A 13,331-nucleotide genomic window follows, 5' to 3' on the forward strand; every position below is an offset into this window, starting at 1 on the left:
ATGTGGAGTGAGCCGTGTTATGTTTTGTTATCGATAATACTATGGACGTGATGTTATGTGGACCTCCTAGGAGTCCCAAATCTTGAATAAAACCTTGAATTGAATTGAGAGGGGGGGGGGGAGTGGAGTGATGTGCACTGCTAACTGTACATGTCTGTTTTGCCGGCAGTTTTAGGCCTGCCAAATAGAAATGCTTAGTTAGGTTTCTCCAACCCAGTTGTATTGCACAGCCGGGTTGAGGAAAGAGCACAGATTCCATGTGCCTGAGTGAGCGTTCAGCAAGCCTGCTCTGGCCAATCCTCAAGCTGCTCTCATGCAGCATGAGAGCAGCGCGGGGATTGCACAGGGCGTCTCTGAAGCTGTCCCTGGGGCTGCTGGGACCAGGAAGCAAAGGAGCATAGAGGCGCGAGGGAGCAGAAGCAGCATCAGGGAAGTTATTTTTTTAACCCCACCACACTGAACCCCCCCACGCGCTCACCACTGTTAACAAGTGTCGGCCGCCTCTGTTTCTAGGTGCACCTATAAAACTGTTCACAATCTGTTTAAAATGTATTTAACCTGGCACGAAGCTGGATCTTAAAGTGCCGGCTTATCGTGATTAATCACAATGGGCCATGTGGTTCAGTAACTTCTGAAAGGCCTGCATACAATTCACAAATCTCCCTGCCAAAGTGGGACCCTCTGCACAGACCAGCGATTGCAGCGGGTCTACCGGAGCGCATGCGCAGTGCCTGAGCGTGAGTTTTGGAACATGTCAGCAAGGCAGGGCAGAGGCAGACAATGCGCCCGATTGTTTCGCTGTAAGATTGACACAGCCTGCACAGAGCATTGACATCTTCTCTTCTTTTTGTGGGTATGCAGTCCAAAGTTGGTAGCCCTCCTAGCCTGTTTTGGATACGTTTAACATGTTTTATTTCAAATAGTTTTTATTGAAATTTTTTTGGAAAAGTAAAACAATAAGCGAAAACAACGTACCTAAGTAACACAGAGTACATAAGTAACACAGAGTACATAAGTAACACAGAGTACATAAGTAACACAGAGTACATAAGTAACACAGAGTACATAAGTAACACAAAGTGCATAAGTAACACAGAGTACATAAGTAACACAAAGTGCATAAGTAACACAAAGTACATAAGTAACACAGAGTACATAAGTAACACAGAGTACATAAGTAACACAGAGTACATAAGTAACACAAAGTGCATAAGTAACACAGAGTACATAAGTAACACAGAGTACATAAGTAACACAGAGTACATAAGTAACACAGAGTACATAAGTAACACAGAGTACATAAGTAACACAGAGTACATAAGTAACACAGAGTACATAAGTAACACAGAGTACATAAGTAACACAGAGTACATAAGTAACACAGAGTACATAAGTAACACAAAGTGCATAAGTAACACAGAGTACATAAGTAACACAGAGTACATAAGTAACACAGAGTACATAAGTAACACAGAGTACATAAGTAACACAGAGTACATAAGTAACACAGAGTACATAAGTAACACAAAGTGCATAAGTAACACAGAGTACATAAGTAACACAGAGTACATAAGTAACGCAGAGTACATAAGTAACACAAAGTGCATAAGTAACACAGAGTACATAAGTAACACAGAGTACATAAGTAACGCAGAGTACATAAGTAACACAGAGTACATAAGTAACACAGAGTACATAAGTAACACAGAGTACATAAGCAACACAGAGTGCATAAGCAACACAAAGTGCATAAGTAACACAGAGTACATAAGTAACACAGAGTGCATAAGCAACACAAAGTGCATAAGTAACACAGAGTACATAAGTAACACAGAGTACATAAGTAACACAGAGTACATAAGTAACACAAAGTGCATAAGTAACACAGAGTACATAAGCAACACAGAGTGCATAAGCAACACAAAGTGCATAAGTAACACAGAGTACATAAGCAACACAGAGTGCATAAGCAACACAGAGTGCATAAGCAACACAGAGTACATAAGCAACACAGAGTGCATAAGCAACACAAAGTGCATAAGTAACACAGAGTACATAAGTAACACAGAGTACATAAGTAACACAGAGTACATAAGTAACACAAAGTGCATAAGTAACACAGAGTACATAAGTAACACAGAGTACATAAGTAACACAGAGTACATAAGTAACACAGAGTACATAAGTAACACAGAGTACATAAGTAACACAGAGTACATAAGTAACACAGAGTACATAAGTAACACAGAGTACATAAGTAACACAGAGTACATAAGTAACACAAAGTGCATAAGTAACACAGAGTACATAAGTAACACAGAGTACATAAGTAACGCAGAGTACATAAGTAACACAAAGTGCATAAGTAACACAGAGTACATAAGTAACACAGAGTACATAAGTAACGCAGAGTACATAAGTAACACAGAGTACATAAGTAACACAGAGTACATAAGTAACACAGAGTACATAAGTAACACAAAGTGCATAAGTAACACAGAGTACATAAGTAACACAGAGTACATAAGTAACGCAGAGTACATAAGTAACACAGAGTACATAAGTAACACAGAGTACATAAGTAACACAGAGTACATAAGTAACAGAGTACATAAGTAACACAGAGTACATAAGTAACACAGAGTACATAAGTAACGCAAAGTGCATAAGTAACACAGAGTACATAAGTAACGCAGAGTACATAAGTAACACAGAGTACATAAGTAACGCAGAGTACATAAGTAACACAGAGTACATAAGTAACACAGAGTACCTAAGTAACACAGAGTACATAAGTAACACAGAGTACATAAGTAACACAGAGTACATAAGTAACACAGAGTACATAAGTAACGCAAAGTGCATAAGTAACACAGAGTACATAAGTAACACAGAGTACATAAGTAACGCAGAGTACATAAGTAACACAGAGTACATAAGTAACACAGAGTACCTAAGTAACACAGAGTACATAAGTAACACAGAGTACCTAAGTAACACAGAGTACCTAAGTAACACAGAGTACCTAAGTAACACAGAGTACATAAGTAACACAGAGTACATAAGTAACACAGAGTACATAAGTAACACAGAGTACATAAGTAACACAGAGTACATAAGTAACACAGAGTACATAAGTAACACAGAGTACATAAGTAACACAAAGTACATAAGTAACACAGAGTACATAAGTAACACAGAGTACATAAGTAACACAGAGTACATAAGTAACACAGAGTACATAAGCAACACAGAGTGCATAAGCAACACAGAGTGCATAAGCAACACAGAGTGCATAAGCAACACAGAGTACATAAGTAACACAGAGTACATAAGCAACACAGAGTACATAAGCAACACAGAGTGCATAAGCAACACAAAGTGCATAAGTAACACAGAGTACATAAGTAACACAGAGTACATAAGTAACACAGAGTACATAAGTAACACAGAGTACATAAGTAACACAGAGTACATAAGTAACACAGAGTACATAAGTAACACAGAGTACATAAGTAACACAGAGTACATAAGTAACACAGAGTACATAAGTAACACAGAGTACATAAGTAACACAGAGTACATAAGTAACACAGAGTACATAAGTAACACAGAGTACATAAGTAACACAGAGTACATAAGTAACACAGAGTACATAAGTAACACAGAGTACATAAGTAACACAGAGTACATAAGCAACACAGAGTACATAAGCAACACAGAGTACATAAGCAACACAGAGTACATAAGTAACACAGAGTACATAAGTAACACAGAGTACATAAGTAACACAGAGTGCATAAGCAACACAAAGTGCATAAGTAACACAAAAGCCTAACAGCAAGTGAGTAAAGTAGTTTGTAAGAGAGGCATTCCTGATACAATAAAGACAACGATGAAGACCATGATATATTGAATAGTACAGGTTTCAACACAGTGGTTCGTCCTTAGGGTGGGAGCGTCTCAGGACCCTCTGCCTGATGAGGGATCTGCTGTGCACCAAAACCAAAATGAATAATGATTTAAGATTAAATAAAGTAAAATAAAAACCAGTGGCTCACAGTACGGTTCCATGGGTGTGTTGAGAGAGACATCTGTGGTATATATTCGAGGTGAATGTGTAGTATTAGGCGGTATGTGCCTTTGAGGAGTTCGATTCTCGAGGGGTATCCCGGAGGCTCATAGATGAAGGAGGAAGCATCCATGGCCTTCCACATTTATCTGTGGTTTGAACGCTGTGCGGAGAGCTGTAGGACGGTGTTATCTGCACCTCTCAGGAAAAGTAGCCATTCCTGCCGCATGTTAAAGTTGACTTGTTTGAAGTCCTTCCAGTTGCCCAATATTATTTTGCATGCTCAGGTGAGCATGAAGTCAAGGAGGCCTTGTTCATTATCGTGCCGTATTTGTGGGTCTAGGAATCCTAGCAGGACATATGAGAATTCTCTGTTCGCTTTGATGTGTAGAGTGTGTGTTATGTTTTCATAAATCTTATCCCAAAATGGTTGTAAGAACAGGCAATAAAATAACATATGCGGGAGGTCACCAACAACAAAGGTAGAATAAATGTGTGAAATTGTGCTGTATAAAAGACCAGCAAGCAATCATGAGCACAAGAAATAAAATTACAAAAAATAGAAAACCCCTTCCCCATCCCCCTCCCATTAACCCTCCCATCCTCCCCCAATAGAAGTGTTAGACGTGGCGAAGCAAGAAGACGCTTCCGCATGAAACAGTTGAATACTTGAACAGGATGAATTAATAACTCACGTCACCATGCATTAGGGACAGTCAGTTGAATAGTTGACTAGTTGAACAGGATGAGTTTATAACTCACGTCACTGTCTGTTAAGGACTGTCAAATCAACATAGCGGTTCTCCTATTGATGTATATCGGCCAATGAGTGTAATGCTTGGGTTCTGGAGCCTGGTGTCTGACCAAGTGTCCCTTTTCCTGCTTGTTCGGCTGCATAGATGTACGCTAAATTTAGCCTGTGTGCTTAGTTTATCTATAGCCTGTCTGAAGACTGACGAAGGAGCATTGCATATCATAAATGTACTTTCGCTTAGATCAGACATTGCAATCTTGGAGTTTTCCAGCAAACTATAGGATTCCGGGGATCAAGGGGAGAGAATCCCTCATTGCGCAGAGGATATGTGTAAGTAGCTGTTCGGCAGCTGTTGGATTGATGATTTGATGAATTAACTTCATGCAATAGTGTTGTTTCTTGTCTTTCAGGACTTAGTTCACAATGAATGTGGTTAATAGTTTGGACTTTTGTGCAGATGTAGGTTACTGTGATTGTGCTTATGATTTGGACTTTTGTGCAGGGGTGTCTATTGTGTGTTCTTCCTTATCGTCTAGGAATCGTTTGAGGTCATCACTTTCAGAGATGTGAGAAGTACCTTGTATTACCACTTGATACAGAGATGGGCCTGCAAAGGAAAAGTGGTAGCCTAGTTACTTCAATCTAGGCCTAAGTGCAAGGAAGCCCTTCCTAGTGTCCGCTGTCTTCTTGGAGTATTCTTGTGCTATAAAGATTTTGTTATTGCCCCAGAGGATATGCTGGTTCTTCCTCGTGTAGTTCAGGATAAGTTCGACGTGGTGGAACCTTAATGGTTTGCATACAATGGGCCTGGGGTAGGATTGATTCAATAGTCTGGACTGCGCTTAAACCTTCTCCGCCCGCACCTATCACGAGATTCATGCGAGCCTGGTCCCGCCTAGCAGTTGACAACTGGGCTAGCAAACTTGCTAGTAATCCACCCCTTATCAACGATGACCCCGGCCTAGCCAACCAGGCATATGTTAACTGGATTACTCAATCTCTAGATGTCACACTTCCCAAAAAGAAAATTACGCTCAAGCGCTCCCACAAAACTGCACCGTGGTACACGGAGGCTCTCAGGGACAAGAAACGCCTTTGCAGGAAATCGGAAAGACGATGGTGCTCTGATTACTCTGCAGACAATAAAACCCGCTACCGAGAAGCCATCAGTGAATATAAAACTCTAGTAAAAGCAGCCCAGGCCACATACTTTCCCGAGAGAATTCTGCTTGCAAAGTCTAAACCCTCCCCCAGCCTGCAGGCGGATAAGTCCACTATCCACTGCAATAATGTTGCCGAATTCTTTCATCAGAAAGTAAGCACGATCTACTCAGCTTTTCCCCCCCAAAACCTCACCCCCTTAGCCCCACCTTTGGATCCCACAATTTCCCCCTCCAGTCAACACCTACCCACGCTGACTCACTTCCCTCCTTTGGATCTTGCTACCCTTGAATCCTTAGCACGGAAAGTAAAAACCGGATCCCCTGATGACCCAGCCCCGCCAGTCATAATAATGGCAGCCTCGCAGACCACTCTGCCCATAATAAGGGAGGTTCTAAACGCTTCCATCTCCTCTGGCACTGTGCCGACCGTATGGAAGCAGGCCATGGTCAGATCTTTGTTGAAAAAGCCTAATTTGGACTCCACTGACCTGAGTAACTATCGTCCCATCTCCCTGCTCCCATGGGCAAGCAAGATCCTGGAAAAATATATAAATCAACAGCTGGTAAACTTCTTAGAAGACCACCACTTACTGGATCCCACCCAGACGGGCTTTAGACCGAAACACGGGACTGAGGCCGCCCTCCTCATGGTTACCGAGGAAGCCAGAAAAATCTTGGATCAAGGAGGATCAGTGGCAGTGATCCTCCTTGATCTCAGCGCGGCTTTTGATACGGTCAGCCACGACACCCTGCTGCACCGTATGTCCCGGGCCGGGATCAAGGACAAAGCCTGGTCATGGTTTAAGTCCTTCTTAGAGGACAGATCCTTCCGAGTGTTCGAGGGCGAGTCTGTGTCCACAAGCAAACCTCTGAAATGCGGAGTCCCCCAGGGCTCCTCTCTAAGCCCTGCACTTTTTAACCTGTACATGAGGCCACTGGCTGATGTCGTCCGCCCATTTGGGCTCAAGATCATCTCTTATGCGGACGACACGCAGCTGGTGGTCTCACTGACGCAGGAAGCCAACCTGCCTGCACCAGGCGGGCTTAGAGAGTGCCTAGAGGAGGTGAAGTCCTGGATGTCCCTATCGTCCCTAAAACTGAATGGGGACAAAACCGAGCTGATGCTCCTAGTCCCCCCAGATCTCAGCCTTCCCGCCTCCCTGTGGCCGCCTTGTCTGGGTACCCCTCCAACCCCAAAAAACAATATTAAGAGTCTTGGAGTCTGGTTGGACAGATCTCTGTCCTTTAACGTACAAGCCACAAAACTCTCAGCCACCTGTTTTGGCATCATGAGGATGTTAAAGAAAATTCTCCCTCTCCTCCCCATGGAAGCCAAACAGGTAGCCATACAGGGCTTAATGCAGTCACACCTTGACTTCAACAATGTGCTCTACCTCGGCGCCCCAGAATTCACTCTGAGAAGGCTTCAGATAGTGCAGAACTGCGCAGCACGCATTTTGCTCGATCTCCCCCGCAGACAATCAGTGAGGGCCGGACTGGTAAGCCTCCATTGGCTACCGGTGCGCCAGAGAGTTATGTTCAAGGCAATGTGCATAGCACACCAGGCCTTCTGGAACACTGGCCCCAGGATTACTCGTGACCTAATTACCCACTATACTCCCAGCAGAAGCCTCCGCTCCAGTCAGACCTTCCGTGCAATGGCCCCCAGAATAAAAAGATCCAGATCCGGAGGTAGGACGTTTTCCTATAATGCTGCCAGGGCTTGGAACGCCCTTCCGATGCATCTCAGAGCCAACCCCAATCTCTCTGCGTTTCGCAAACAGCTGAAAACCTTTTTATTTCATCCGGCCTAACTAACTCTTACCTAGTCTCCCTTTTGGGCTATCTTGCGGGTTCATGGTACTCTTAGTGCTTGGACGCCTCGGGCAGCAATTCGCGCTCTATAAATTCACATCCTATCCTATCCTATCCTATCCTAGTTGGAACTCTGTGAGCTCTATCGAATTCTAAGTGCTTCATGAATGATAGGTTGGTGGCCTCCGGAAACCACTTTTCCAGGAAGGAGGCACATGACACTGCTTCGTCTTCACAACCTTCAGATATTTCAAAGATGTGTAGGGTTCCCCCACTTTTACTGTATTCCAATTCCAAGATTTGTCTTGAAACAACTTTTGAGGTGTTGTCTAATTTATCAACTTTCTTTATTGTTTTTGCCATTTCGTCTTCCAGAAGACCTACTCTGCTTTCTGCTTCTGAAATTCTATTGTTGGTCTCTTCCATTTCCTTATAGATTGCCGATATCTCATGTTGCATGATGTCTGTATTTTCTTTGGTAGATTTTGTCAAGTCATGGACTTCGGCCAGCTTTTTGAGAATTGTCTCCATTGTGCAGCTGATGTCCTGTTTGCCCTTAATCGGCGAGTCTGGATTGGGCGGAGGGGTCAGCCTTCACTCTTTTGAGCCTTGCTTTATTTTCTCTTTCAGCCATCTTTGCGTTTTTTGGGCCTGTTGTGTGGTCTGTTCGCATTGATTTGGGTGTAGCACTTTACGCAGATATTCGTGGTGTACTATAGATTTACTTGTATCCACATATGTGCCACTATTGTAAAACTGCTTGAGATTAGGGTGAGCTATCTGGTCTAGCTTGAGGCTTCCTTATTTGTTGAGAGGCACTTATCCTTCACTGCATCCGTATGCTGGTTCAGTACACTGTCGCAGATGGACGCTGTGTAAAATTATTGGACCCTCCCTTCTTCTGCTTACTCAGCATCAACCAGCCTGAGATCATCTCGGTCGATCACAGCTACATTTGAGCAGTAGTAATATCAATAGTAATAGCTTTCACATCTCTGGTGTATTGCCTCTGGTTTGTTGTGCCCTCTGTGCTGGTTACACCGTTGTTATAGAGCTGTTATGGGGCTGCTTTGTTTATGTTCAGGTCTCAGAATCGCACCAAGCGCGATTTTGGAGTCCAGAACCATCAGGCACCTTCGTATTTCCAAGTATTCCCGAAGTACTCCTCTCTCTCCTAGTTGCTGAAGCATCTGCTCTTCCTTTGCATTGACATGCGTACATCCTTTAGCGTTATGTTTAAACAATCTCGTTTGTGCTTAGTGGATCGGGACTGCAGCGCGCGCCTTCGGGTCAGGCACCTTCAGGAGAGGTGAAGTGGTTTTATCTCTGCCTCGCCGATAGTCGCATTCACTCCTCATTCAAACAATCGTGCACTTTAGGTCGTGTCGGGTACATAGGCTGTACCTTGTCATTAACTGCCAACCCTAGTCAAAAAGGAAGATCATAGTGGAGTGATTCTGAAGTCATTGGATGGCTTCAGCCAGCCATTCCTGGGGACGTCATCCCAGGCCATCCTGAAGTCTGCCCACAGGGCTGATTATTTAAATGGAATGACTCTTACTGTAATCACAAAAACTACGCTAGGATGGTGTTCTGATGACTATTACTGTAATCACAAAAACTACGCTAGGATGGTGTTCTGATGACTCTTACTGTAATCACAAAAACTACGCTAGGATGGTGTTCTGATGACTTCCACTGACAGGGAGTGATTACCTTTTACAACTCCACGAATACTAACTGACAACATCAGGATGAGTGAGAATGACTCCTGGATGGGCTCTAGACAATTTAAGGATGACTGATGATTATCCCTGGATGATTCTATAACCGCTTCAGGATGGAAGTCAATTACTCTGGGATGATCCCATGACATTTTCAGTATGAGTGTAGATTACTCTCGGATGATTTAATGACAACCTAAAAATGAACATGTATTACTCAGGATTATTTAAGGCCAACTAAAGAATGTGTGGATTACTAAATGATGACTACATAAGGATAATTTAATTAATATAGTATGCCTGTGGATCACTAATAAATCATTACGGGTTGGATTACACCTTGACAATTCCAGGCTAGGAGCACGTTGCCAGACTGCCAATATTGCCTTGCCGGGCGCCACTAGGAGAGTAGGAAATTGTCATGTCTAATTCTTTCACTAGCACCGCTGCACCATTAGGCAGCTGAGAACCATGCCCACACATTGGCACTATAATGCAATGTTCAAAGGGATTTGGAGCACCCTGCTGACACGTCACAGCTAAATTACCTCATGCATCATGGTCGATGTGGTTCAGTGTTACTCGCTTCACACACAGTTCTCAGTTTGTTGGCCAGTGCCAGTACCAGTACTATAATGCAATGTTGTCTGCGAGAGTCTAGTTTAGGTTTTGTAATGGAAGGGTACCCTTCCATTACCCAAAAAATACTATGTGTACACAAAAGTGAAACTTTTCCCATTTCGGATGTGTTGTACCAAATACCAATTTGCTCTTGTTTGCAAATCCCGAAAATTTGGAATCAGGTCTGCATTATAAACTCAAGCAAACCAGACACAAAACGTCTCTAAATCTGGTTCTAATACTCAGATTATTTGTCCTGCATTGGAAAGATTACTTTGAAGTATTCAGATGCTCATTTTCAAATCACCCAAAAGTCATCAGGAACAATGTCGTCTTGTAAAGTTATCTGAGAGTCATTTAGAAGTCATCCTCAGATCATCAGGAATAATGACACCTTCTGAAGTCAGCAGATACTCATTTTCAAGTCATCCTTAAATCATCATGAATAATGACACCTACTAAAGTCATCAGGTACTCCTTTTAAAGTCATCCTTAAATCATCACGAACAATGACACCTACTAAAGTCATCAGATAATCATTTTCAAGTCCTCCTCAAATCATCAGGCTGAGCTTCTCCAGCTTTGCTGATGACTTCAAGAGCTTGATGATGTCTGATGACGTGTAAATGACTTCTAAGGTAGTTGGATGATCATCCAATGAATCTGGGATGGCTTCTAAAGTAATCCTGTTTGACCTGGGAATACATTTAGGTCGGCTGAGCATCACACCGCAGTCCTTGACACGCCATCTTGAAACAAGACAGACCACATAGTAGTTTTTTACGCATTAGCCCTCCGCATTAAAATTGTTCTATGGCAGTTTTTATATAGTCTTACTTGGTTATCCACTGTTATCGCTGATATTTTTTGAGTCTCGCTTTTTCTAGTCTCGCTTAAGGTTACACAACCTGAGCGCGCTGGGGCAGTCGGCTCTCATAGCGTGTTGCTTTTTCCTCGGGTCTTAGACCTCACTGTCTGTGGTGATAAAAAACGATTTCGGAGAGGTGTTTTGAGGTGTTCTGAATCGCTCAAGAGATCGCGATGGTGTTCCTTGAGACTCACACACTTTTCCGAGTCATTTCGCCAGTCGAATAGCGGGAAGAAGGGTGAGACTGTAAACCTCAGAGACGGAGCTGCACGCTTAAGCCGCCATCTTCTTCGCGTTCCAAGCTACGCCCCTTTGTTTAACATGGTTTGACATGCAAACATTTATAATTGCTTGCGGTTCCAGTTTGGTGAAGTTGCTTAAAACCGACCAGGCGTGCGAGCTTGAGGCCAGTTTTTATCAGCTAGCCATGATACCTGATGCGCCACGTAGGTTACCATCCTTTTAAAACAATGGAGGGTGGTGGGGTTGCCCACAGTGCGGTTGCTTGCAGGTTCTGTACAGATTGATCCAGATAGGCCCGGGCTGCATATTGGATGTCTGGTTTAGTTATCTCTAGCCAAATTTGATTTTCCAAAGTGTTTTCAAAAAAGGTAGCTTGTTTTTCCAAAGTTTTAGTTAAAAAAAGGCCAAATTCCAGATGAGTTTGTGTAGCGGAATCTTGTTTTGGAAGGCAAAAACCCTTTTTATAGGTGCTCACTACTAATTTAGCGAAAGTGTGAACCTCTTCCATACATGACCTCTGATCCATAAGTTATAGTGGGCAGCAGTTTAGCACGGATCACCTTCACTAAGGGTTCAACGGATGGTCCGGAAAGATCTTTGGAGAGCTTTAGGAATACATGTAGTAGGATGGCTGCTTTTGACTTTATGGCCTCCTTATGTAGTTGAAAGGTTCCTCAGTTGTCCACGATGACACCCAGGTCCTCATAATCCACTGACATGTTGTCGAAAAGACCATCCAGATACCACCACCTGGTTTCTTTTTTTTCCTGCCCATAATCATTATCCTTGTTTTCTCGGATTGATGGTGTGCCTGTTTTTCTTTGTGTGGGTACCTAGTATGTCCAGATGCCGCTGCAGCCCCACAATGGTCCTAGATATTAAAAGGGCATTGTCTGCATAAAGGAGGCAGCGGATTGGTTTACCTCCCAGTTTTGAGGCTTGTACTTTCACTTCATCAAGGGCTGTCAAGAGATCAGCCAGAAATATATTGTCAACAATGCTTTTCAGTAACTGGAGCAGAATATTCTACCTTCTGCCATAAAATGTTTTGTGGAACTGATTAAAAGGCCACTTTGGAGTCCAAGAAGCATAGAAATAGCAAGGATTTGGATTTTATTGTTTTATCTGCGAGCATTGCCAGGAGGATTTTGGTGGTCCCCAGGCCCTTTCTAAACCCTGTTTCGCGTGGTCAGGGGGGATAATACGTAGTATTTAGCCTCTTTGTCCAAAAGGGATATTTACCTGTAATTTTCCGGATCTGAGGCCATCCCTCCGTTATATATCCCTCTCCAGGACCACAGCATTTGTTCAGTGGCAATACAATGGTTAAATACAGGTGTTAATAGGGGCACCACAAATATTCCAGGTTGTCTTTGAACATTTGTTGTGGTATGCCATTTGTTACTGGGTTCCTGTCGTGTAGTTCCTACTAATCTGTAGGATCTGCGCATTGTTTGGAGATCATAAACTAGGGGCTTGGTGTCAAGAGTGATTCTAGACACCCCCGCAGGATATGTCGGCCTAGAGACCAGCTAGCTCACATTGCCACCATAAGCCCCCCTAACCATTCCAGGTAGCAAATTGACTTTGGCAACCACTGAACATGACAAACCTGATCACTCCAGGATCATGGAAACAGTACAGGAATCTTTTGCTCAGTCACTCGTGCTTACTTTCACTCAGAGAATTATACAGAATAGACAGTGGGACGTTTTTAATATATTTATTGAACCAACAGTATTCTTGTTTAAAATACATGTGCTGCAGTGGTTAGGAGACATAAGCAAATACATGAGATTACAAGCACCAGAAGAGTGAACAGTAGATATATTTCTACAGTGGTGCTGAAGCAATGAATATATGCAGGCATATATGCAATATGGTAATCTGTCGTACTCCTACTATGCGGAGCCTACTCTGAGTGTACCGATAGTGTGTATGGGTGCAGAGCCAAGAATCCCCCCAAGGGTTGATCCAACTCAATCACCTGATCAGATAGAGTGAAGGTCCCCCGTCTTGGTCTCGAGTTGGACACCCCTCAGACCTGTGCGTGGTGGTTACTGGTGTGTGA

The 13,331-nt window shown here is 43.2% G+C and overlaps 1 protein-coding gene across 13 annotated transcripts in view; it reads left to right on the forward strand.

Annotated features, from left to right (window-relative positions):
- ARFIP2 (ARF interacting protein 2) overlaps window positions 1-13,331 on the forward strand; it is a 274,219-nt gene that overhangs the window by 185,771 nt on the left and 75,117 nt on the right. The gene's annotated exons all lie outside the window — the stretch shown is intronic.

Source organism: Lissotriton vulgaris, chromosome 8 (genome assembly GCF_964263255.1).
Source record: "Lissotriton vulgaris chromosome 8, aLisVul1.2, whole genome shotgun sequence".
NCBI lineage: Eukaryota > Metazoa > Chordata > Amphibia > Caudata > Salamandridae > Lissotriton > Lissotriton vulgaris.